Genomic DNA, 26,107 nt, shown 5'->3' with positions numbered 1-26,107 from the left:
TGCTTAGCTTCGGCGTTATCATCGCCATCTCGTTTAATGGCAGTAAATGTGAACGTGTTGCACCACCACCAAAAATAATGGCATTAATGAATTTAAGGCATTAAGTACTTATTGCCATTAAAAGGTGCGGGTGTGCCACGGATATAAGCCGACGTTGCATGCATTTCCAATGCGAAACTCTGCTTTGTAAGGCGGCTGCAAATGTTATTCGGTGCTACTGCGCCATGACAACAGCCCTAGAATAAGTAAAGCTTGAGAGCAATGACTGCCTAGCTCAGAGTGTGCGCTGTGGTATCTGAAAGCAGGCAACTACGTAAAAGTAAGACTTAATTGAGGAAACATGTGAGATTACAATTCAGCCGCACCAGCACATTTTGTACTTTCCCTGGCCAACTAAAAAAATATGTAGACAGGAATGTTTTCATAGTTTTCATACACTTTTAAAACCTATATTGTTGCGCCATGCGGACTATACATTATTTGTTCGGATCGGTTGTCAAAGCCGGAGTAGCCGGTGTTCAGGAAAAAAAAGGAAACGTTCCGCGAGTGGGCGCCTAAAACCTGTTGCGGTGCTAAATCACATAAAGAAATTAGCTCCGATATGCAATTAACATCGATATGCAATGAAATGATGTCGAGGTAACGGAGAGTGGCTACTTTCGTCCGTGTGGAATCGTCCCTGCAAGCTCTACACCGGGTCGGACAATCTAAGCAACAGAAATTTATTTCAGGCGAAACGCCGGTTGTGGACTATAGTTCAGAAATTACGGCATATTTCTGCCATTTTCCTAACAGAGAAACAGGAAGTGCCTTGAAAATAGGAGCTCTGTAATGCAAGATAGCTGTATATCTGCTGTATTCCCGTTTATAAAAGTGTTCCTTTATATTTTTTGTTAAACCATTATAGGGCTCGTCGGCAATGAAACCAGGCATCGGCCATGGCTAGCAGCTGTGGTCACAAAAATCCCCGATGACGACACCGTGGTATCAAAGAGAAATAGAATTTACTCTGAAGGTGCGGTGAACTGAACCCAGTCGCTACTAATCGAAGCGGAAAAATAAAATATATACCAGCATGCAGCCAAGGAATAAATATTTCCATATATGGAGTAACTATGCGGCTTTTAACAGTTCGTGGAGTTCTGTCCTTAACATATGCTATATAATCTTTCTGCATTTTCCAGCATCGGCCATTTTTGTTTCGCAATTGAGGATCAACTTCTATCTTCGACCTCAGATTTTGTTTCGGATATTGTGATTTCTGATGAGTAGGGCCAAGAGAAATCTTGTTTCATTAAGGCTTCACTTCTTTCAATTCCGAGAAATAACTTTTACCCAATATGAGTGTGTCACGAAAGAGCTGTAATAGAAATCCCTAGAGAGTTTGCTTTTTACAATTGAATTTTATTCGTGATGGGCAAATGTGTCAACATAATATAAACGACAATAATCTAAAAGCAAAGTGTAGTTTTGAGGAGAAAAATTTGTAGGTAACAAACGGCGGAAAAAGTCACTTTTGCGATGGTGCAAAATAGCAAACAAATGATTTGACAGAAAAAAAGTGAAATCTTTTCTAACCTCAATGTTTATGCGCTAAATATATGCAAACGCTTGCGTTGGGAACAGTTCAAGAGCATTTTTTGCATCTTTCAGTTTGGCAGTAAAAATTCGCAAACATCGCAAATACAGTACTAATGCTCAAAAGCCATATTTCAGGAAAATAACGGGACAAGAAACTTGAGAATTGAGGCTCAAAGTTTTCCTCTCTAATTATCGTTCCTCCTCAGTACCACCAGGAAAGGTTATCAAGCCTCATGTATGTGCAGGTGAGCAGCTCCATTAGTAGATGAATACTCGGTGTCCCGTTCAGCTGAGTTTACATTAGCAGGTAGCTGGCGCATATCATTATCACCTGTACCTGCAACAGCAATGTTAGAGCGTAAAGTCTCTTTTCTAAATAGGAGCTGAACATTAAAGTTCTAGATTCCCGTGACTCGTCAGTCGCTCCTCAAACTAACCAGCTGGTGCCTCGACCGCTACGCCCGATTCTTCAAAAGAAGAAGCATACGATTTTTCTTCCAGAAAATGGCACTCAAATCCGGAGGGACCCGCTCTGCTACCCTATTCTGTCAAACTTTCTTATATACACTGCATCTTATAGTTGTTGTCAAAAGCGCGGACCCATTACAGGTATGTGCGGGAAAATCCTCAGTGAGTATCGCAAGAATGCCGCGCATTCTTTGAATTTGTGCTCACCGTTGGCTACGCTCAGGCTTTTGAAACGCAAATTTCCTTTTTTAATCCTCTGCCAAATTTTTCACCAAACGTAGAATACGGCAGCGATAAAAGAAGTTGCTACACCACTCGCCGCCGAAGTATTTTCACTGCGTAGAGTTGTGCCCATTTTGCCGTTATTCATGCTTCTGCGTAGTTATTGTACGTCTTTCGTGGCACAGAAAGTTCTTCAGTAACTTGACGCACTCTCCTTCTGTTCCCCAGTGTTAAGTCTAGCGTAAGGCCTCCTCTCGATGAAGGAACAGGCCCTTTTCATAGCTCGTTATGAACGAGGAATTTTGTTCAAGCCACAGCGCCAACGAGGAAAGATACATGGAAGCTATGAAGAAGTGTTTTTCTGAAATTGTGTTCTGTTCACTTCTCAGCCCTGCTGAAAATTTCAGCAAAAGAAGCGATTTCTTTCTCGAAATCAACATATTCAACAACGATACTCAGAGCACAGGAACTTGGATATCGACATATTCGGTATGTAGAAGTGCATTTCGATTGAAGCCGCCACCGATGCTCAGTAGTTATGGTGCTCGACTGCTGACCCGAAAAATGCGGGTTCGGTCCCATCTTCGCCTGTCGTATTTCGATGGAGGTGAGGTGGCACTGGGCTGTGCAATGTGATTGCACGTTGAAGAACCACAGGTTGTCGATATTATCCGGACCCCTTTACGCACGCATCCCAGTCCCATAAAGAATCAGAAAAGAGCCTTTCGATGGAGGCTGCCTTTCATGGTAGAAAGAAAGAAAAGGTGTTCACTGATTTAGATCACAGCTCCTTTGCGGCCACAACCACTTCCCTATACACCATCTGATGATGAAGTTGATTATCTTGAATGACTTCCCCTCTACCCAGTTCTGACATTATTACAAATTATTCTGTTGAAAAGTCCTTGAAATCATAATGATGAATTTCGACAAATTGTTTTAGGATTTTCTTGTTTTCCCTCTCAGCCTGTACTAAGATTTTTTTTCCAGTGGCTGATTAGTTATGGATTTCGGCTGTTTTTACCGAGCTGTCCCGCGGAACGCATGAAAGAGCCATTTTCACTGAAGCAAGATGGGGAAGAAGTTGGTGAAATAATAATTTTTCGAATTGTAAAGAAGCAATTTTGGAGTATATATGGGGCCGCTGTTTTACAACAGGCATGCTCCTGAACGTACATGGCACTTACATCTTAGCAAAATCTATCTATGCAAGTGCAATCATGCCGTTTTCAGGACAAACAGTGGGGCGTTATCGTCGCACATATACTATCCATTATCGTCTGGAAACAAAGTCGCTAACGCTTTCTGTGCACCGGGGTTAGGGCGGCAACCTTTCCAGCAACCGAGAACAAAGAACACCAGATTGAAAAAGCTGGTACATCGGCTCATACCTGTATAGGTGACAGCGCGCAATGGCTGATATACGCGGACATGCAGGCTTCTACGGTGAACTACCTAGACGGAACACACGATGACTGATCAGAATACATCACAAAGCACTACCCATAAAGCAGAGCGAGAAACAGGTTAATCCTCATACCACCCTGGTGCTGAATGTAAAAATAAAATCCGACTCCACCGGTTTTCTGAAACGATCACGTGAAGATGAATCAAACCTGCATGTCAGCAAATGGCAGTCCTGCCACTGCCGCTACCTGAAAATCTGAAATCAGCAATACTCCTCAACCAATGTTTCGTTATCATACGCTCAAAATATAATTTGTTTGTTCAGTTTTTTTTGTGAACCCAAGAAATGTAGAAAAAGTCGCGGTGTCAAACATCCAACCGAGATGTCAATAGAAAATTCAGCCTCATTAATGTAACTTCATGGAAATGAACATATCTCGCTGCAGCAACCAAATTATAGTGTTACGCCTGGCGCTTTATTTCTCTCAGGTATTTCGTACGCCCTGCCGATAATTGTTTCTTTTTGGGAAGAAAGTGAAATGTTACGCCAAGGCTTCGACTAAAAGAATGATGGTTAGGAGTCGACTTCATTGCAACAAGAATCGCTGTAGTGTGGGAGAGTGAATGTGTAAATATTTCGTAAGGACCGAGTTTGATTCTTTGTTACACGTTTCAACTCATAGCTCGTTGTCCAAGCATAAAACTCTCAGGTCACGCATGCGTTGCTGCTTTGAAGTCACCTGGTTGGCTTTCCGGAGACCAACCCAGGTGATATGGGATATTCACTCGCGAGGCACATTTGCACACCACTTGAAAGAGTAGTGCAAAATATAAACGCTTGAATTTTCTCAGGATTAAAGGATGCCTATTAACTGTGGTTAATGGAGCAGCGTTCCTCTAAATGAGAGTCACTCCCAACCGTTGCTAGCGAGCAGTGAATCGGGATAGAAGATATGAACAGATGTGAAACCCTCTAAGTTGCTTATTTTGACTGCGCCTTAAAGAATCCGCGATAAAAAAGATTTGTTCTTAAAACTGTATCCTAATCCTCCTCAGTCTGACACCGATAACTGCGGATAATGGAGATGTCCTCGTCTGTCATGAACTACTCCTTACGCTGGTTCTAAGCAGCACTGTAGAGAATAAATCATGGTGCAGCAATCGCTCTCGTGTTACAGATAACCGTGCATGAGGTCGTACCTATTTCCGCTACGTTTTATGACAGATTTCATGCCCCCCCTCCACCCCCCCCTCCCCCTCCTGGGAGTCACCCGCAAGTCTACGCCTATGTTCTGTGCAGACCCCCGGGACAACGCAAAAGCTCTGCAGTTCGCAACGAAGATGGTCTTTGCTTGCAAGTCTGTGATGATTCGGTCTAACGTTCATCAATCTGCTATACAGGTACATTGTTATATGGTACCCATGTATATTACTATATATCGTGCTGCCTTACAACATGCTTTGTTTGCAGTCGGCTTCAGGGCGCGATATTAAGACACTTAGTGCATGCGTGCTTCTACATGAAGCCGAGGTGAATCTACCCGAAGTCTCCAATGTAACCAACCGTAAGGCCTGCTACAGTTCCTTAGTTTACCAAAATGCTCCTCAGGGTGGCTTCGATTGTCGTGCTACGGAACCACCTCGTCACTTAGAGCAGTGCAGTTGAGAAAGAAATGATATGCTGTATCTCTTTCGTGTATTCGTTGATTACCTTGCAAGTTTTTCAAACTGATGCCATGCTAAGAGCTCTGCGAATCATATCCTGTTAGCCGTGATTTTTCTTATCACACTTCGCACTAGCACCAGGGCAGTCATCCTCCCTCTAAACCGTACTCCACTCTGCCACATTCGAATTTCTGTGTTCTGCCAAGCCATGGCCGACAGGCTGTTTGCAGTGAATGCCAAGTGACGACTGCCGGTGGTCCTTCTCGATCCCGGTAAGATCGTCTTGATCAAGACAGAAGCATCTTCGGAGGATACTGGATTCATTAGTATTCTGGCTGCCCTTGAGATCACTAGCCAAAAGAGCTCGTAGCAATAATAAAGATTTTCATGACGATAAAGCAGCTTTCCAGGCCTCCAAGCCCCACACGGTTCACTTTATCGCGGGCTGCACGATCTCACCCTACGCAAAATTCGAGACATCTTACATAGTTCGATCAAAAGAGTGCAAACTTAACTTTTCCAATGGTTGCGTGACACATCCGCACCACAGGAAGTCACTGCCCTCAGGAAGCCTCACGATTTCCCTACAGAGATAATATTCTCAATATAACCATCACAACCTCCAGGGTTGACGCAGTTTGTAGGCGCCTAGGTACGCCAGGGGCAGGAGTGACTATTGCATCACAGAATAAACCGTAATTTCTCCAATCATGGATCAAAATCTTCCTTTGTCGAATTACAGCTTCGTGTGGCATTGTCTCCGATGCTACATTAAGCTACTCATGGTCGTCGCACTTGTCTGGGATTTGATTTCACACAATTCTACCGATTCGACATTGGTTCACCTTATACTGCTGCCTTTCGTCGTACTTTGTGAGTGATTAACGCATTTACTGTGGAAACATTCAGTCTTTTGTGCGGACCAGCATTGTGCTGCGCACCGTGAACTATAGGACATCGATACTCGACTGTCATTGTTCACGACAGTAATAGTACTCTGGTCCCAGCGATCGGCATCTTTGAAGGCTTTCCAAGCATTGCTTCACATTTAAGATCTTCCGTATATATTTAATCCCCTCTCTCATTTCCAAGCAATATTTTAATGTCATATAGGAATTGACAACAGGAACTTCCTTCTAATCAACCTTGCCCTTTTCACTCTTTCTTTCTCTCTTTTTTTACTCTCAGAATTGTGGCTAAGTTGGAGTGCACGTAGCATTCGGTCCTGCTGGCATCACTTTCTCTTGTTTTTTGCCTGATTGGTTTTGACCTGTGGTGAAGTTTCAGCAAAAAAAAAAAACAACTGCGCAGGGGGCTGACAAGTTGTGCGTTGCGTGGGGATACTGCTACGCCTACGTCAACGACACAAGACAGGTGAGCGCACAGTGGTAAAACACTGTGCGAGCAACATTACATTTAGCGCTGACCACTGAACATTGCAGGAACGTGTTCTTTTCTGCAGAATCCTCAAGCTTTCAAAGAACGTGCATATGAATGCGTCGAGACCTTAATGAAAACGTGGGAGAAAATGCAACCGGCAAGTGATTTCTACGTATTTCTTTATACAGATTCACTTAATTCGATGTCCTCATGTTATGATAATATGTTCGAGTGTCTAAAAAGAACAAAAACTTGGCTCAGTTGCATTCATACAATTGCAGAACCTAAAGTCCTCGCATAAAATGAAACCAAGATTTTATAATATTTAAAGGGATCAACTGCGTCTTCAAAATAAAAACAATATATATCACTGCATATCTAACCACATTCCTTATCTTCTGTATTATGCGTGTTATGTTTGAAATCATACGACAGAAGCAGAATCGTGACAATCAAGAGATTCCTAACAGAGCGGAATGATACGCATTTCTGTGATAGTCGTAAAGAAAATGTACTGCAATGAACAAAACTACGCCTGAAATTTTCTTTTTTTGATATATAAACAAGAAAGTACAAGTAACGAAACTAATTAAAGCCATACGAAGTATGGGAACCAACCGACGATAGTATAAATCTTGGGATTACAAGAAGCAGATCAATGCTGAACGAAATTCATTTTTTTTAGCGAAGCGAAATAGTGACGGCTCTATTGCTTGAAAAAAGAATTGTCTGTCGAAATTTTTCTTTCTCCCTGAAGCGCATTTCAAAGTTCCCTACCACCTGTAAACACCAGCTTACCAGGCAGCACAACCGCTTCTTTCTTCGCTGTTCTTTTATAACCATGAATACCTCAAAACATTCCCATTATCTTTATTAGTTTGTGCTTCTCACTGCGACTGGCATGCGTAATAAAAGCGTTGTCTTGCGATAGAGGCTTATTCTTACAAATGTTGACTACCTTTATGTATTTCCCTCTAATAAACAGGAAGAAGCAAAGAGGTACAATGTAAACGTCGAAAAGGCATTCGAAATATTTCACGTAAGGAACATTGTTCATAATGTATTCACTGTGTAGTCAGACATATTGCTCAGTTTCTCCAGTTCAGCGATTTTTTTTGTGTCCGTTGAGTCAATCCTAGCCGCTAATGATTGCAATCAGGTGATTAGCCATACAAAATCTCGTGTTTGAATTAAAATATGTTACATACAGCCTTACATATATTTTATTCCTTCCGGAGCGCGTCGGTAAAATATAGGTTAACGTTAACTACACCTTCTATACGCTGTTTTTGAAGCGCCTGGAATAGTGCCTGAAGATATTGTATACTTTACTTTCAGAGTGTTGTATGCGGGACATTTTCGTTAGTAAATTTAATATCTTAAACGACGTATAGGCTAGATATCTTGAGATGACTGTGAACATTTAAAAGTAACTACTGGCTGCTGTGTCGCTCAGAGCACATAGAAAAAGTTACGTGGGCCTAACAACATGTTTGCTCCGGCTGAAATTTCGCACAGAGGAGGCATTATGCGGTCTGTTTTCTTTTATACTAAAGCAAAGTGAAATGTGAAATGCTGGCTTGGTTCCATCAAATTCATCGCAAAATCCGCGTTGCCAGCGGCGATGGCGAAACAAAAACCACAAGCTTTCGCGGCAGTGGAGACGGAAGCAACATCCCATTCCCACCAGCTGTTGTTCTCAAAGCCTTTATTTGCACGCATATTTAAAGGAAAAGGTGGTGGAGAAACGCATTGGGGACTATGCGGTAGTGTGGTTGATTTGAAAGTGTTTTCTGCCTACTTAATACTGGGCGCATAAAACATTTTTCGCGCGTGAAAGGTCCAATCCGCGCACCGCTTGCATTCTCCCCTGCGTTTCTCCACGGCTTTCGTTCATAAATGAGTTCTCTTTCCTCCACAGGCGCGTAAAGGCGTTACCGGTGCTACTGCTGACAAAGCTTGCGTTTTCGCTCGCCTTTGCCGCGGATGATGAGGATTGGCGAATAATTAAGACCTAATGACGCGGGTGCCCCATCTAAACGTAGTAAGAACCAGAACAGACCGCCACATTCTCTCCTTTGGCGAATTTTGAGCCTGAACAAAATCATATTGTTAGTACAAGCGAATTTTGTTTTGATCTTCTCTGAGCGACGCCACGCTCAGTACGCTACAGTGGTGTCTGTATTTGACACACATCGAGTAATCTAGCAGGTCATAAGAATGGTCTAGCTAACGTCTATTAAACGTTTCTTTTCTATTTCAGGACTGCGTTGTGAGTAATTTGCCTATGGACATACGCTATATGCTTGTAACCCTATCATATATTAAGTACTTTGTAGCTGGTTAAACTTCGACTTGTATAATTTTCAAAGGAATAAAAATATTTTGGTTGTCATGGAAGAATTGATGCATTCCCAATGGAATCGTTTCTGGCGCTTAACGACCGTATTGACACCGAATGTTGCATAAAACTAAAATGCAATCTCTTGATTTCAACCTTCGAGTGCATTCTTTTCACAATGCGGGCCTGCAATGCCTCAATTGCTAACCCTTCTATGTTGCATGTTTGAGTGCTTTGTGTTCCAATACTTATTGGAACGCTACCATTACATAAAAGGCCTACTTCGAGATGGTTCTCTGCGGATAATGTGAAGAGGTTCGTGTGACTGATTTTCGCCTTTGAGCAAGTCAATGTAGTCCGAGGAAGACGACCTAATTAACATACACGCTTCCGCAGGAGCCTAACACCTGCACATATTTAAACTCTGCCCGGGTTTGACGCTCATGCCTCTTGCGTTTTTCAATACACATGCAATTTTTCCAATACACATGCTATAGTGGAGTCACCATAGTACGAGCTCGACAGTTGAATCTTCTATGGCTTTCTTCATTGGCGTATTAAAGTGGTACGGCAGTTACCAGCTCATTTTTTCTTCATGTTTCCGATTTGTGCTCCTACTGATAGCGTTGCAAACTACCACATGTCAGTAGACTGAACATTCCCCTCGTCGCTTTTCCCTAGCGATTTAGGGAATCGGCGTGTGCTCAAATGCCGCGTATTCTACATCCTCTCGTCGGGTCTCATGGCGACCGCAGTCGTCATACTTGGCCATCATGCTAGGATAATCAGTGGCATGTTGAAGCGTTTAGTCAGCGCACGAAGAGTGCAAATCCGGGAAAAACAGCCGTGTTGAACTGTTTGGAAATTGCTGCACTTTATCTCGGGAGATGATGCCCATTCACATTGTCACGTTGTCGTGACAAATCAAGTTTTCGTACCAAATCGAGGTCTAGATGTACTGAGCAATATTCTATGCGAAATAGAAGTGAACACGCTTCTTTGGTTTTTTCAAGTAGCAGTTCTAAAGAATTCATTTTCCTCTTCTGAATTGAGTTGCTGTTGGCATTTTATGCAACCAGGATCTAATGCGTTTTCTTGTGTCTCTCTTAGAAAAATGCGTGTCCAGCATAAATTCGTTAAAGAGGGAATCGTCGTCCACATAGCTTCGATTTTTGATGAAGCAGTGGTATTTTCGTAAACTTTGTCAGCAGCGGGATATATGGTCGCTCAGTAGCTTGATTATATTTATTCGCTAATGCGGGGAGGCTGGTTACGATTCAGCAAAACCTGTTTGTCTTTTACGTGAAAGGGGAGTAGCTATTGAAAAGTCTTGAGTTACATGAACATTCCCTTCACTTAGTTTCGAAGCACACTGCAAATTTTCACTTTAGTTTTAGAACTAGCAATTTAGCATTAAGTGGGTGGAAGCCTGAAAGCAAAAACTGGCCTTAATCTATTCACAAGGTGAATGTCACACAGTGAGAATTGTTGGTCAAGGTGGGTTGTCAGTAATATTTACACCTTATCTTCAGTTTGTGAACGTGTTTTTTGGGAGTCTAGTATTTCAATTAACTTTATGTCATCCCGTCGGTTGCTGTCTTCAAGCTCGTCGTTTCGCGATTGCAACAGCTAGCTTTCTTTGGCAACTTCGTCACTAGTACGCGTCACCTCCTCTTTATCGATTCAAGCATGTCCAACCTCATTTTTGTAGTGTGTAATCTGCTGCCGACGTTTACAAATGAGGTTTCACTGTTTTATAATGGACGCTGAATTTTGCCTATGCCATTTTTTATTCCTCGTTAGCACAATGAAGAGTGGTATCCGGAAGTTCGAAGTCCCAACGTATGACCAGAAATTCACGGTTTCCAGCCGCTTGCGTTACTGAGATTTGATTACCAGCTTTCATGGTAGTCAGTGCCTTCGTGTTTAGTCGAACGAATGAAATCAGCTGGTCTGTAGTGAATTCTTTGAAAGCGGATTCTGGCATCAGTCCTAATATTTTTCTCAATACCTCCCGCCAAAAATACCAGTACACCAGTGGGATTACATACATTTGGAAAGCAAAAGAAGACCCGTAGACACAGCAGCAGCTGTAAAATACGATTGTATCTTTTTTCCGCAAAAATAAACACTGTTACGCACCTAGCACAAATTCAGCCACCGCGGTGGCTCAGCGGTTATGGTGCTCGGCTGCTGACCCAAAAGACGCGGGTTCGATCCCGGCCGCGGCGGCTAGAATTTCTTTGGAGTAGAAATTCTAGAGGCCCGTGTACTGTGCGATGTCAATGCACGTTAAAGAACCCCAGGTGGTCGAAATTTCCGGAGCCCTCCACTACGGCGTCTCTCATAGCCTTAGTCGCTTTGGGACGTTAAACCCCATAAACCAAACCAAACCAAATAAGGGCGCTGTGCCAGCGAATGTGCGCGCCATGCTGCGCCGGTGGCCACTAGAGGTGTTAAGCTATTCTTGGTCATTTATAGCTGAAACTACAGTTGTCGATGCATAAGGTGACGACCCGAAGGCGGAATAACTTTCAGTGATCGGTGAAGTTAAGAAGTCTTTAGTCTCATGTGCACCCCTTGGAGGCGGTCAAATCTCATTCTTCGGTAGGGAGGTCACTAAAGGCGGTTTCGCACGGTGCAGCTCCCCAGGCCAGGATGGACAAGAGGACCTGAAGCACGAATAAGAAGGGTGATATGTCACTGAATACTCTGCTGCCCGTGGCATGGGCGGGTGAACTGCAGGTGAACCAAGCACAGCACTATTGTGAAAGAGGATAACTTTATACTGCTCGGCAAGCAATCAGTAGCGGGTTGAGAAACTTGGTCGGAAAATTGGTAAATTGGATTTGAGGAAAGGAAATGGCGTAGTATATGTCTCACATATTTCGGCGGACACCTGAACCGCGCCGTAAGGGAAGGGAGGAAGGTTGGAGTGAAAAAAGAAAGAAGAAAAGGAGAAAGAGGTGACGTAGTGGAGGTCTCCGGAATAATTTCTACCAGCTGGGGATCTTTACCGTGCACTGACATCGCACAGCACAATGGAGCCTCTTGCGTTTCGCCTACATCGAAACGCGGCCGCCGCGGTCGCGTTCGAACCCGGGTATATGGCTTCAGCGCCGCGTTTCTAGTACAACGTTGTCAATGGCTACAGCTCACATCTCTTTCTCATCACACACGTACCTATAAGCGCGATTCAAGCGGCTTCTGACCCAGGGAGGTGGTTATGCGCAGTTCCTCTCCTTAAAGGGACACTGAGGATGAAATTGAAGTTGGTTTGTATCGAAAAATTACCCGCTCCAAAGCTCTTGCAACGTAGCTCTTGCAACACAAAGCTCTTGCAACGTAGAAAAGAGCAAGAACCAAAATACAGGTATCGCCGCCACAGGCCAAACTCGCAAGTACAATTGTGATGACGTCATAGGACAAGACAGCGTTGCTAGAACCAAAACTGGGACACGAGAAGCCACGAACCACTGAGGCTGAGAAACGAAGGTTGGGCGGTTGAATACTGAAGTAAGTTTTGTTTTGAAACCAAAATTCAGGGGCACTTTGACTGTCTAAAGTACGTAGAGGCGAAAGCGTTTTCCGCAACACTTTGCCTATGTGACACTGGTGACGTCACCACTGGACGACGTCACAGATAATTGATGACGAAGTAATGACAAATTACTAATTAGTGACTACTGATTAATGACTAAATACCAATTAACTACTAATTAATGACCCTTAAGCTTCGCCTTTAGGAGTGGAACACGACAGCGTGTGTAGCGCTGCCAGGCAGTCCACGGAACGCCACCACTCGTCCGGCGCGATGCCTTGCCCTTTGAACGCGGTGCTTTTTGAGTTAAGGAATTTACGCAGTAATTCTCTGTCATCTCGGTGGACACCCCTACCACACCGTACAGGAAGGGAGGAAGTGGGAGTGAAAGAAGAAAGAGAAAGATGGGCCGTAATGAAGAAACTGAAAATTGTATTTGAGGAAAGGAAATTACACAGTAACTGTCTCACATATCTCGGTGGACACCCGTCAAAACGCGGACACAACTGCCGACATGGCTGTCGACACGGCTGCCAACACCGCTGCTAACGACAGTATGAGGCATTAAAGGCCTTCGCCTTAGTAGCATCCGTCTAGTACACCGATGCCTTGTGGAAATAGCCGCCGCGGTTGCTCAGTGATTATGGTGCCCGGCTACTGACCCGAAAGACGCGGGCTCGATCCCGGCCACGGCGGTCGAATTTCGATGAAGATGAAATTCTAAAGGCGCATGTACTGTGCGATGTCCCTGCACGTTAAGGAACCCCAGGTGGCCGAAATTTCTCGAGCCCTTCACTGCGGCGCCCGTCATAGCGTAAGTCGCTTTGGGACCTTAAACCCCTAAATACCATAAACCACAATTGTGGTGTATGGTATTATGGTTTATGGTTTATGGTTGATCCGGTGAGTGTACTAAACTCGCGAATGTGTCCGCGGAGGTTGGCAAGCGAAACGAGCATAAGCCAGCGCTGCTCCAGATTATTCAACACTGCCTCACCGAATTCTTTGTAAATTTCGTTCAGATTTGAACGATCAAGTGCAAATAGCTCGGCTATGACTCTACTCCGTCTCACAAGATGTTTGCAGCACTACGAACGGTAGAGCTCTCTCGTCCAATCAGGATGGCGCGCACTACATTAGTGCGTTCCTACGCGCCTGTGGCTCGATCCACCTGATGTCCAGGTGGCTCGAGGCACGGCAGGTCTCGACGCGCGCGCTTTCTCGCTGCTCGAGGTAGTTAGCTTCTTTCTACCTCTAGCAGGTGGCGCTTGATGTCTTTTTATTCTTTCTTTGGTTCGTTTCTGTACAGGCGGACGCCCGTTCCAAAGGGACTAGCCCCACTTTTTTTTGTCACGACCTATTCTCATGAGTTCCTCCGTTATCACGTCACAGTAAATTTCAGTGATCGTGTCATGATCATATAAATTTATTTATACCAGCGTGCCGAGGCAGCCGAACGTCGATGGTGGCGAAATGCAAAACAAGCCCATATGCTGCGCGAAAGTCAACGCACGTTAAACGGGCTCGATCATCTCATCGTCCTCATCACAAGTGAATTCAGCACTGCTGGTTGTGTCGTCCCCCAGGTTGACAATATAGGCGGTCCTTGGTTAACAATATCGTCGAAGATGTGGTCCAGTTTTCTCATCACATCTTCCTCACTGCTAATATGCTGCACGTAATTCTTCCATTTCTCAACAGTCACTTGCGTGATACCTTGCCAAACCAGATGATCGACGTCTTGGAGCTTAAACGTCTTGTTTTGGCCGGCCACGAAACCCTTCACGTCGCTCCAAACAAGCTCTATCGGGTTCAGTTGGCAGTGGTAGGGTGGCAGGCGCACAACGAGATGACCAGCAGCTTCTGCGATGCAGTCCACGCGGTATCGCTCCCCACCTGTGTTCACATTGCTGACAAGGTGCATGAGCTCTGCCTTCACCCTGCCGCTGCTCCACGCGACACCTTTTCCGGACAGCCAAGCCTGTATGTACTTTTAAAGGCTACTCATCCGCGGCACTTTATCCTGCTTTACAGAATGATATGGCGCGTTGGGAATGCCTCGATCCCCGGTAATGAGCGCGTCCATGCGCTGGCCCGAGAACTCTTCTCCCGGACCACGGATGATCAGACACCCAACCCTGCGCAGGAAGCACCAAATTACATTTTACAAACTCAGCCGCATGTCACTGCCACCACCCCAAAGTACCTTGTCGCTCTCATCCAGCGCCAAATGCCGACAATAACAGACAGGCTCTTTTATTTCCCCCACCGTCTCTCATGCTTTCACCCCACCTTTCCTTTTGAATGTACTACCTGTGGCGTGCCCGGATCCACACTTTTCCACTACCTTGGGGAATGTCCTTCCCCAAAGGCAGTACCCCCTATCCCCAATCCTACTCATTCTTCCTGGAAGGCTGCTTTACGGACCGCTCAGCCCGCCGGCCAGAAATGGCTGGTGGATCGGGCTTCAAGTGAAGCACAAGCCCGTGGGCTCCTGGACCAGTAGGGGACCACCCTGGAAGATTTTTTTTTATGCGAAGCATATTACAATAGGTAACCCAAGCCCTTCGTGACGGTTACACGCCGTGCACACCACGTGACACAATGATGTCACGACAGATGAGAGACGGGGCTTCAACTCGTGCCGTCGCTGCGGTTGCACGCCGTGCAGACCACGTGGTATGGTGACGTCACACCACGTGACACAATGACGTCACGACAGATGAGAGACGGGGCTCCAACTTGTGCCGTCGCTGCGGTTGCACGCCGTGCAGACCACGTGGTATGGAGACGTCACGCCACGTGACACAATGACGTCACGACAGATGACAGACGGGGCTCTAACTTGTGACGTCGCTGCGGTTGCACGCCGTGCAGACCACGTGGTATGGTGACGTCACACCACGTGACACAATAACGTCCCGACAGATGAGAGACGGGGCTCCAACTTGTGCCGTCGCTGCGGTTGCACGCCGTGTAGACCACGTGGTATGGTGACGTCACACCACGTGACACAATGACGTCACGACAGATCGCCGTCACGCGCTGGGAGAGGGAGAACGATGCCATCGCACAGACGGCGGAATGTCCTCGAGCGGCGTTCCCGCGCATTTCGAACGCGCGTTAACACTCGGTGTAGGTGAAACGCTCGCTCCACCTTGCAGGCGGACGCGGCTTCCGTGGTAATCCAGGCGCTCACCCAACGCGCGTCTCTGGGTTAGTCGGCGTTCCGCTGTAGCCATGCCGTTGTCTTCCCCCACGACGAAGGCTTCTAGTGGTTGTATTAAAATGACCAAGTATTCAACCAAGGAAAGCCATGTGTTACCAAGCCTAGCTATCAATATGCTTCGCATCTGACCAGGGTTAACCAAGTTAATCCTGAGCCATTTTTTAGTGTGTGTGTGTTTAATACAGTTGTTTCCATCCATCCACCCACTATAACGCTGTCGGGTGGTAGTAGTAGGAGAAGTTTCTTGGAGAACGAGTTTTCGTAGTGTTCCCCGTTCATTTCCTCGTGGTAATCGCCCGACTTTTTCTTAGCTCGGAAAACTTCCGCTGCGCCTTCGACAAAACCTTGCTCACTTCCGCAATGCGTCACAATAAGCCTGCCACCTTTGCCGCTGGGGTTTTGTAGACCAGTCGACAGTCCGGATCGATGCGCTTGGTGTGCAGATTGGATGGTGCAGTCAGTCCACACTCGACTTCGCGTGTGGCCGGCGTTATCCCACGTTTCGTCGGTGAAGAAAATAGGCCGACCCTGCCGTCGAGCTCCGCTATCTGGCGCAGGTAGCGGTGGCGACACTGCACAATGTTCGTCGCTTCGGTTAACATCGCATTCCGAGAGCGCTTCTTGTATCGGAAGCCAAGTTTCTTCAACATCCTCTGCATTGTCGCTGTGGACACGGTCGGTAGCGTATCGTCCTCTTCAAAATGCGCAACCACCTTCGCGATAGTTGGAATTTCCCCTCTCTGGAAAAAGCTGTGTACCACCCTTCGCAACACGCTCAGGTCAAAATCGTTCAGCCTCTTCGTCCGGTCACGGCCTCTTCCGCCAGCACGCTCCTTCGGTGACAACACTCGGCCCGCCTTCAACGTCTCCGTTGTCCGCTTGTAAAGCGTTCGCTCGCTCACCTGCGTGAGTTTTGCCGTCCTCTTGATGAGCGCATTTGGACTGGAACTGCCCCCACACTCGACGCGAAGCGCTTCAAAAACATTTAAAGCCACCTGCTTGGCCTGCTTTGGGAAACAGCGCACTGTCGGTGTAGAGCACACAGGAGACACAACGGACTCGACTGACGCCGTGTTGGAAAATGGCGACGCATCACTACCTCGCAGCAGGCCTCCGCAGAGCTGTGTCCGTACGGGCTTTCTCTGCTAATATCACCAGTGATTGAAACACTCTCTACCCTTTAAATATACCTGTCCAAACCATATTTTAAGTTGCTATGCTTATTGTTTTGATTAATAGTCATACACTCCTCAAATATTCGAGGAATTATTTTTTGTGTTTCTGCAGTCCTGATTGGACGAGAGAGCAATACCTTCCGTAGTGCTGCAGACATCTTGTGAGACGAAGTATCGGTCCCCTGCCGCTGAGGAGAGCAGGAAAAGCCCCAAAACGAGACGTTTTTCGACCCAGACGGCTTCCGTCATGCAAGTGTCCTGCCGTTTAAGCTCGTTGCGGCACGATTCCACGATGTATCTTCATTCAGCTTGTGAAACTCGAAAGCACCTTTTGAAGTTGGCTACTCCCAAGTGAGGCAACGTTTCTTCAAGCCACCTTTAGTTGCAGGGAAATCGCCAGTGCTGTCTGCGCACTGTCCCCACCGAAGCACTCACACCAGTCGCGCCAATTTCATTGGCCAGCAAATATTACGCGATATTGTGGACACGATTCCTACCAGCATTCAGTTGCATCTAAAGCCTGTTGAATTCAGAGCATTGCTTCGTACGCACGCAGACATGAACCGTAAGGAAGAGTTGAACCCGGTTTATGTTCAGACTCCTACGTTTCGGCAACAAACTCGCCTTTCCAGGCACCATTTTTCGATGTGGCTACGGTGTATACTTCCCGGCTACGTCTGCCGGTTGGACCTCTAGTCTTCTGGTAGCGTGTTAGTTCACTTCATCAGTCGCAAAATTTTTTTTTATTAAAATGTACTCTAATTTTAATTGTTTATGATTAAAACTTAGAATATATAATACATGGTCTGTTCTGAAAGTAGTAGGACTCATTTTTTTTAGTTTTACAGTTTTTGTACGCCTCCATGAACGCCTGGACCGCAATGCTGTTTAGCTCCCTCGTCACGGCCTGTTGAACCACCTCTACCGATCCGTGATGTTTCCCCTCGAACGTCGATTTTATTCTCGGGAATAGAAAAATGTCTGGCGGGGCCAAGTCGAGGGTTTAGGGGTGCTGAGGCAGCGTTGCCGCCTTGTGCAGGGCAAAAAATCGGGGTCCTCATTCACATGATGAAGAAGATCCAAGCGGTTGGCCTTTTCCTCCTCTGACAACACTAACTTCGCGCACGCTTTCCTCGTGGGTACGTTTTTGTCACGATCTCAAAAACTTGGGTTTGAGGAATGCTCAAGTCATCAGCAATCATTCTGATACTCATTATACGATCACTGTTAAGTAAGTGTTTCACTCGCTACACATTTTAGTTGGTCTTGCTGGTCGAAGGGCGTCTGGAGCGGTCGTCTTCCTCCACTCTTTCCTTACCTTCTCGGAAAAGCATGTACCACTCAAAAAACACCTGATCTACGCATGGAAGTGTCACCGTAGGCCTCCTTAATCATGTTGTGAGTCTCTTTGCCCGTTTTACCAAGATTTACTCAAAATATGGTCGCGTATCGCTGATCCACTAAACGCTCGACGATTCTGCGTGACGAGACGTTTTGACAGGGGTTCATAGTAAAAGCGACCTCCTCTCTTCAACGGACGAGAGCCTACTGCCGATTTTGCCCAGCATTCCCAATATTCCCCTTCAACGATCCTGCACGCGCAGACAGCCTCTCGTCCACCCGTTCGCCCAGGAAAAAACCAGTCCTACTACTTTCAGAACAGACCCTGTATATCGCATGCTTAGCTTCGGCGTTAGCATCTCCATCTCGTTTAATGGCAGTAAATGTGAACGTGTTGCACCACCGCCAAAAATAACGGCATTAAGGAATTCAAGGCATTGAGTACTTAATGCCATCAAAGGTGCGCGTATGCCACGGGTATAAACCGACGTTGCATGCATTTCAAATGCGAAAATGTGCTTTCTAAGTTGGCTTTAAATGTTATTCGGTGCTGCTGCGCCATGGCCACAACGCTACAATAAGTAAAGCATGTGAGCAATGTCTGCCTAGCTCGTAGTGTGCGCAGTGGTATCTAAAAGCAGGCAACTTCGTAAAAGTAAGACTTAACTCAGGAAACATTTGAGATTACAAGTCAGGCGCACCAGCACATTTGCTACTTTCGCTGGCCAAGTAAAAAAATATAGACAGGACTGTTTTTATTTCAAAGTTTCTTCATTCGACTTATTTTGAATTTTTCATACAACTGCTAGTGCTCTTTACCGCTTTCCCTAATGCCCGTAAATTCAGAAGTATAGTCCGCAGACTATACATGTTTAAAACGTTTATTCTTGCATCATTTCGACTCCACATTACTTTATTTATTCAGATCATTTGTCAAAGCCGGAGAAACCGGTGTCCATGAAAAAAAAAAGCCTTCCCCGAGTGGCCGTCTAAGGCCCGTTACCGTGCTAAATAACAGAGAAATCAGCTCCGATATGTAATTAGCTTCGATAGGTTATCAAATGCTGTCGCGGTAGCGAAGAGTGGCTACTTTCGCCCCTGTGGGTTCGTCCCTGCAAGCTCTACACCAGGTGCTGACTATCTAAGGAGGAGAATTTTATTTTTAGGCGAAACGCCGGGTGTGAACTATAGTCCAGAAATTACGGCATATTTCCAACATTTTAACAGAGAAACAGGAAGTGTCCTGAATATAGGAGCTGTGTAATGCAAGATGACTGTATATCCGCTGTATTCCCGTTTATAAAAGTCTTTGTATATATTTTGTGCAAAACAATTATATGGCTAGCCGGCAACAAAACCCGGCATCGGCGTTGGCCAGCAGCTGTTGTCACAAAAATCCCTGATGACGTCCCCGTGCTATCAAAGAAAAATGAAAATTTTCAGAAGGTGCGGTGAATTGAACCCAGCGCTTTCAGAGTGTGAGGCGACAACGCAGCCCATAGTCCTAAAAACTACCTGGCTTCTGGGCGAACAATAGTGAACCTAATACATGCGCTCCATTCCGACTGTATGCTAATGAGTAAGTTTGTCAGTAAAAGCACGAGAAAACATTAAAGATAAGTACCAAAAAACACAGAAGAAAAACAATTCTTTCTCGTTCAAAGAACGTAAATGGGCTTAAGTGCCCTGCATAATTTTTATTTCAAAGCGCTCCAGCTTATGTATCTCCCAAATGACGTGATTTAAAAGCAGTGTTTGGATGGAATACGCTGTCTGTAGTATACCTACTCAAGCAGCCTTCCTTGTTACCATCGAGCTGTCACGCCGGAGTGGTTAGCGTCCTCGTCTCGCGCTCCGGAGGTTCCTGGCCTTTTGTGCAGACGCGTGTGCGTTCCGTCCATTTGTCCTATTTTGACCGACTTTCGACCTTCCGCCAAATTTTACTGTGTCTCTCGAAGTTCATGAAGGTGCCCAGCACCTGACCAGCACATTTTCGCGACCGGCTCACCGTTTTTGTGACCTGCATGGACACTTGTTTCTACCGAGTGCCGCTACAAACGCAGCTACAAAGTGCCTCCTGTCGTACTGAAACGCCAGTTACAAACTTACTCAGACAGTGCCTTCATCTTCCGTCGTGCCCGATCCCGGACCCGTCTAAAGGAGGCTGAAAACACGTTCGGCCAAAATGGATTCGAGCCGCTTCTCCTCCTCTTACCGGCGCTCCAGCTCGAATCGCTCCCGGTCCTTCCCACCCCTGGACTCCAAGTTGCCTCCTCACCGAGGGCCCTCCACGAAAAATCAGGTGAGCAGGGCAGTTGCGGCTTCCCACCCTCAGCAATTTCAGTCTCGCGATTCAGAGCTGCAAGCCCTGTGCGACGAGATAACAGCCCTTAAAGCTAGCAACCATAGACTCCAACGCGAAAACGTTTCTTTAAAGCATCCACCCTTTGCACCCGATCCACCACCTCAAACAAATACGACTCTACCACTTCAACCTGTTCCCACCATCTCACCTCAGGCGCCCCCTACTCCCCCGCAACCCAAAGAAACTACCTTCAGTCCTCGCTCTAAGGGGAAAGCTACCTCCCGCTCAGAAAGCTACGTTAGTTTTTCCGTCCTCGAGAAATATCAGGCTCCCCTAGAGGAAAAATTAGAGGCTAAACTTGATGCTAAGCTCGAAGCGAAATTTGCTGAGTTCTCCCGACAAATCCCATAGCAAATGCTCCGGTTCCAACAAAAAATGCAGCTGCAAATTTAACAACGTAACGCCTTCATTCAACAAATCCAAATACGCGTCACAGGCCTTGAAGCTAGGGGAGACGCAACGGCCGCCCTTCACACGACGCGGATTAAACCATACGGTCGCTTGCCGCACGCTCCAACCCCCAAACCTATCTTAGCTTCACCCACACTTCCCCAGGGCGCCCCGCCGCCTACTTAATGTGTGGCAATAGAACTGCAGGGGGTTTCGCCGCAAGCGAGGCAACCTGCAGCGGTATGTCCAAAATCTCGACATCCCCCTGATATCATCGCCATTCAGGAAACTATGGCCCAGTGAAACTAATTGGCTATAACCATACTCCCCCCTAGATGTCACCACTCCCTACACCGCTATTTTGATTCAACGCAACCTGACGGCCGTCCAACACTCCTTAGTCGACGTTAGCGCAGACTGCGTCTTGCTCGGAGTCCTCCCTCGTATAAAGGGCTACCAAAGCCTCTTCATTCTTAGTCTCTATAGCTCTCCAAAAGACAAAAGACGCGAATTCACCCCCCTTCTTTCCCGGGCCAACAAGCTCGCGCACCATTCAGGTCTCTTCATTGTAGAAGATTTCAATGCCCACCACCCCACTTGGGATTACCGCACAGCCAACCGAGAGGGTAACACTGTGGTTACGAGCACAGGAACTGGGCTTCAGCCTTGTTACTGAACCTCGCACTACCACCCGTGTGGAAAACAGCGTGTCTGTTGACACTTCACCTTATCTGGTATTCTGCAAAAACGTGCTGATCGATCGGTGGCTCAACACTGGGGATACCCTCAGCAGCGACCACTCTATCCTGGCGACCACCCTCATCATGTCCCCGTTCAGCCGGAAAGGTCACCCGGCCCTAATCACGGATTGAGACAAGTTTCGTTCCCTATGTGCTCACAACGCCCCTACCCGGATTAATAACCTGGACGAGTGGATCTTCAACCTCCAAGCAGATGTCTCTGCTACTACTAAAGAACCACCTACCACGGCTCATCAATCAAATACAGACAGCCGTCTCCTACACCTACGGCAGGCCTGCGAAAGCATGCAAAACCACTGAAAAAAAACAGCGCCACAATAGAACTCTTCGGCGTAGAGTAGCTCAGATAGACCGAGAGATTGAGACGCGCACTATCGCACTGACTACCCAGCAATGGGGTCATGTTTGCGACAACATGCGTGGACAGCTCGGGCTAACCCGCACCTGGCACCTTCTCCGGTACCTTCTAGACCAAGACGGTTGCAAAACATCCCAGCGAGACAGCATTTCCCGCATAGTTCATCAACACCCCAGCTAGGACAAGGATCTTCTCGGTGAACTTCGTGTCTGCTATCTCAATACCACTTCCCCGGACCCTCTCCCGCCCTACTAGGGGGTGCCATCTAGAGCTGTGCACGGGCTCGGGCCGGCCCGAAAGCCCGTACCCGGCCCGGCCCGCGGGCCGGGCTCGGGCCTTGCGAAAGTCTATTCACCCGGGCCCGGGCGGCCGCTCGGGCCACGGTATATTTGTCTCGGACGGGCCGGCCGGGCTTCGCGATCGAGACTGCTCCTGCGTGGCTCCAGGCGCCCTACTGTTGCAAGGTTCGAAACTAATCTCCACATGAGTGGTATCACGAGCCCAAATGACACTGCACAAAGGAAGGTGTAGTAGTAGTAGAAAACTTTATTGACAATGAAAACAAAATGCTCGAGGAGAAATGTACAATGGGTGGTGTCTTCATTTAAAGACTCCACTGGCCTTGGCCGCCGCTCTAGCCTGCGCAACGAGTGAGCCCTGCTGATCAAGCTCCTAGCTGAGCAGATAGGTCTCCCATTGCTCCTTCGTTCTATGTGTTGTGACGTCCGGGGGTTTCGGGCCCTTACATCCCCATGTAATGTGGTATGCATCGGGCCGGTCTTCGCACCACGGGCATTCTCCTTTATAGCGCTCGGGGAAAATGATGTACTTGTGAAGATTGGGGAATGTATCGGTCTGGAGTTGCCTCCAGTCCCGAGAATCCTGAGCGTTAAGCTTTTTATGCGGAAGGGGAAAGAGCTGTCGTTGTGATCTGAGAAAGTGGAGTCGTGTGTTGTAGGTGACGGGAGCTTCGGTAAGAGAGGTTGAGTCGGGGTTGGAGCCCGCTCGGTTGGTATGTCCTCGAGCTAGTGCGTCCGCGACCTCGTTGCCCTCTAATCCAGCGTGACCAGGCACCCATGTTATCTGATGCTTTAGGGAGGAATTAGCGCTCATATGTAGAGTTGGTTACTATGCCCAACAGCTTTTTAGGTATTCTGCCTGCAAGTAGGAGCGGAAAGGCTGCTTGGGAGTCTGTCATGACGTGCACACCCTGGTTACGGGCGTCGCCGTACTGGATCGCCAGTAGGATAGCTGCCACTTCTGCTTCCATGATCGTCGTGTGTTTCAAAGAGGCGCTGACAGCCTCGTTGTGGGAGGAGTTCACAGCAACTGCCGTCGCCCGCGTGGCCTCACTGTGTGTTTCTGCGTCGACGTACACCGTGTGGGGGCTGCGTGCAGCCGTCCGCTTCAAGTAGTCGATTCTGGCTGAGCGTCTGCCCGAGCTGTCCTCGCTCGACATGTTTTTGGGAATCGGGGCGACGTGCACCCGCGAGCGATATGTTGTTGGGAGGTTGGTCGTTCTCGGTATTATCCGGGCGTCTGCCGGGTAGCCCACTCGCTCCAGAGTCTGCCTACCGGTCTGCCTAGGGCAGGGATGGCACTGCCATCCCTGCCCTCGATGCGGAGACTTCGTAGGTTGAGGTAAGATTCGCTCTCACTCAGCTCCGCCCTAACTCTGCGCCGGGACCGGACTGCATTTCCAACAAAACTCTCCGTAATTTACATGACCTGTCCATTGAGGCCCTCACTGCCTCTATGAACGATTGCTGCAGAGAGGGTGCAATTCCCTCAGCATGGAAACATTCACGCGTGACTGTCATACCGAAGCCAGGCAAACGACTAGCTCTCGAAAATCTCTGCCCCATCTCCCTCACTTCCTGTGCTGGGAAACTGATGGAGCACGTCATTCTCAACCGTCTCAATCATTACATTGAAGATGACCATCTCCTACCTGGCACCATGATGGGCTTCCACTCAAATCTCTCTACGCAAGACATTATGGTCCAGCTCTCACGACACATACTGTGCCCTTCTACCAGAGCGGGCACAAAGGCTATTCTAGGCCTTGATTTAACTAAAGCATTTGACAACGTCTCGCACGGAGCTATTCTCGCTAACCTCTCCTCACCTCTCCCTAGACCTCACCAGTGTGGATACGGGTTACCGACCAGCCATCTACTTGTTAACATACTTGTGCTGCAAGGAAAGCTCTTTGGACAGCTGGTTTGCTTTCCAGGATACTGGTTCCACCAGTGTCGTGGTACATAGGGACCTGGTATCCGAAGCCGCATTTCTTCAGAATAGAGGTACTCTGCTCCGAGGGCACGGCAGCGCTTTGAAAGTCTCAGAATTGATGATGGAGATGGAGGCGGGCCGTTTCCAGAGGCCGCCGACCCCGGGAAAGGCAGGTAGGGAACGGCGGCGCCAGGGTCTCGTGGATCGGGCTGTCGACAAGATCGGCGAGATCGGCGCGAGCCGCGTCATTTCTCTAGGTCATGGTGCGATCCGACCGGGAGATCCTATCGTGGCTAAGCTTCAACATGCCGGGAGACCTGAAACCAAGAGGCCATTAGGCCATTCCTTGGTCTGGCCGGCTACTACCGCAGCCTCAATCCCCCTGATGCTGAAATGGCTCAGACGTTAGTCGAACTAAACCGCTAGACGAAAGGCAACCGTGGACGGCAGACACCACAGCGAGTGCCGTCTTTTCTAGGGCTGAGACAGGCCCAGACATCCGAACCTATTCTCAAGGCACCTGACCTAGCGAAGGACTTCTTCACACGGACGCTTCTGGTACTGGTCTCTGTGGAGTCCTTCAGAGGCAATGTGACGGACCCTTCATCCCGTATTGTATTCTAGTCGACAGCTCCTTCCCCGAGAAACGCACTATTCAGCTATGGAGAGAGATCGTCTTGCACTAGCACGGGCGGTGAAGAAGATTCACATCCTCCTTTTGGTCTGTACTTTACTATTCAAACTGCCCGTCAGCCCACGGAATACTTGTCTCAAGCCAAGCATCAAATTTCCGCGTGTTGCGATCCAAGAGTAATTATTCCACATGCAACATATCAAAGGGTCCTCGAACGTCAGTACCGAATATTTGTGCCGGGCGTGAATTATGAAGTTTACCCATGCTGAAAACATTGTGTATAGTTGTACGCAATGTCAATGGATTTATGCTATGTTCGTTTGTAAGTTCGTGACGCATATTGGTGCCAGAAGCGGTGCGGCCACGTTTATTATTGCTGATGCCGTTCCATGGACGAAGGCGGTTTGTGCAAGCCTTGAATAGCTGAAGATGATGGCTGCTGTTCGAGCCGGGCGCGTAACCTGTTTTCCTCTGCTCGTGCTCGCCAAGCTCTGCTTCATCGCGCAAGCAGAAGCGGTGGTACAACAACGGCCCCCACCCAGCGCGAATGCGGGGTTTCCGCGAAAAGTGGTGATGAGAGGGACCGAAAAATGTTTAAAAAATGGCATGTGCAGGCTTCTACTAGCTAGTGAAGTTCATATCGCTTGTTTCATGCGGGGTCGTCTACTCGGCCGTGAAAATTCAGACGGGCGAGCCTGGCTACTTCTGAGCGTACGATTACTGCTACAACGACTGGGTGCAGGCGGAGTGACAACGAAGGAAATGTCGCCCAAGGCAAACCGGATGGCGCGTGCACTGCGTGCAAGCGTGTACCAGATTGGCTTAGCGATGGGCTCGATGCGGTCTCGTAGGCAGAGCAAGTCGGCAGCCAGCGGAGGGAATGGCGGCATACTTGCTCTGAAGTGCTTCGTATACGCGGTAGGGTAGATTGCGACGCGGCAAGCCACGAGGTCTGAACATATGTATGAGCAGGCTGCGGTGCCAATGACGCAAACGCAGAGACTTGTGTTCTAG

This window comes from Amblyomma mixtum, chromosome 2 (genome assembly GCF_055824585.1).
Source record: "Amblyomma mixtum isolate Tamu chromosome 2, ASM5582458v1, whole genome shotgun sequence".
Classification (NCBI taxonomy): Eukaryota; Metazoa; Arthropoda; class Arachnida; order Ixodida; family Ixodidae; genus Amblyomma; species Amblyomma mixtum.
Note: the sequence above shows the minus strand (reverse complement) of the source record.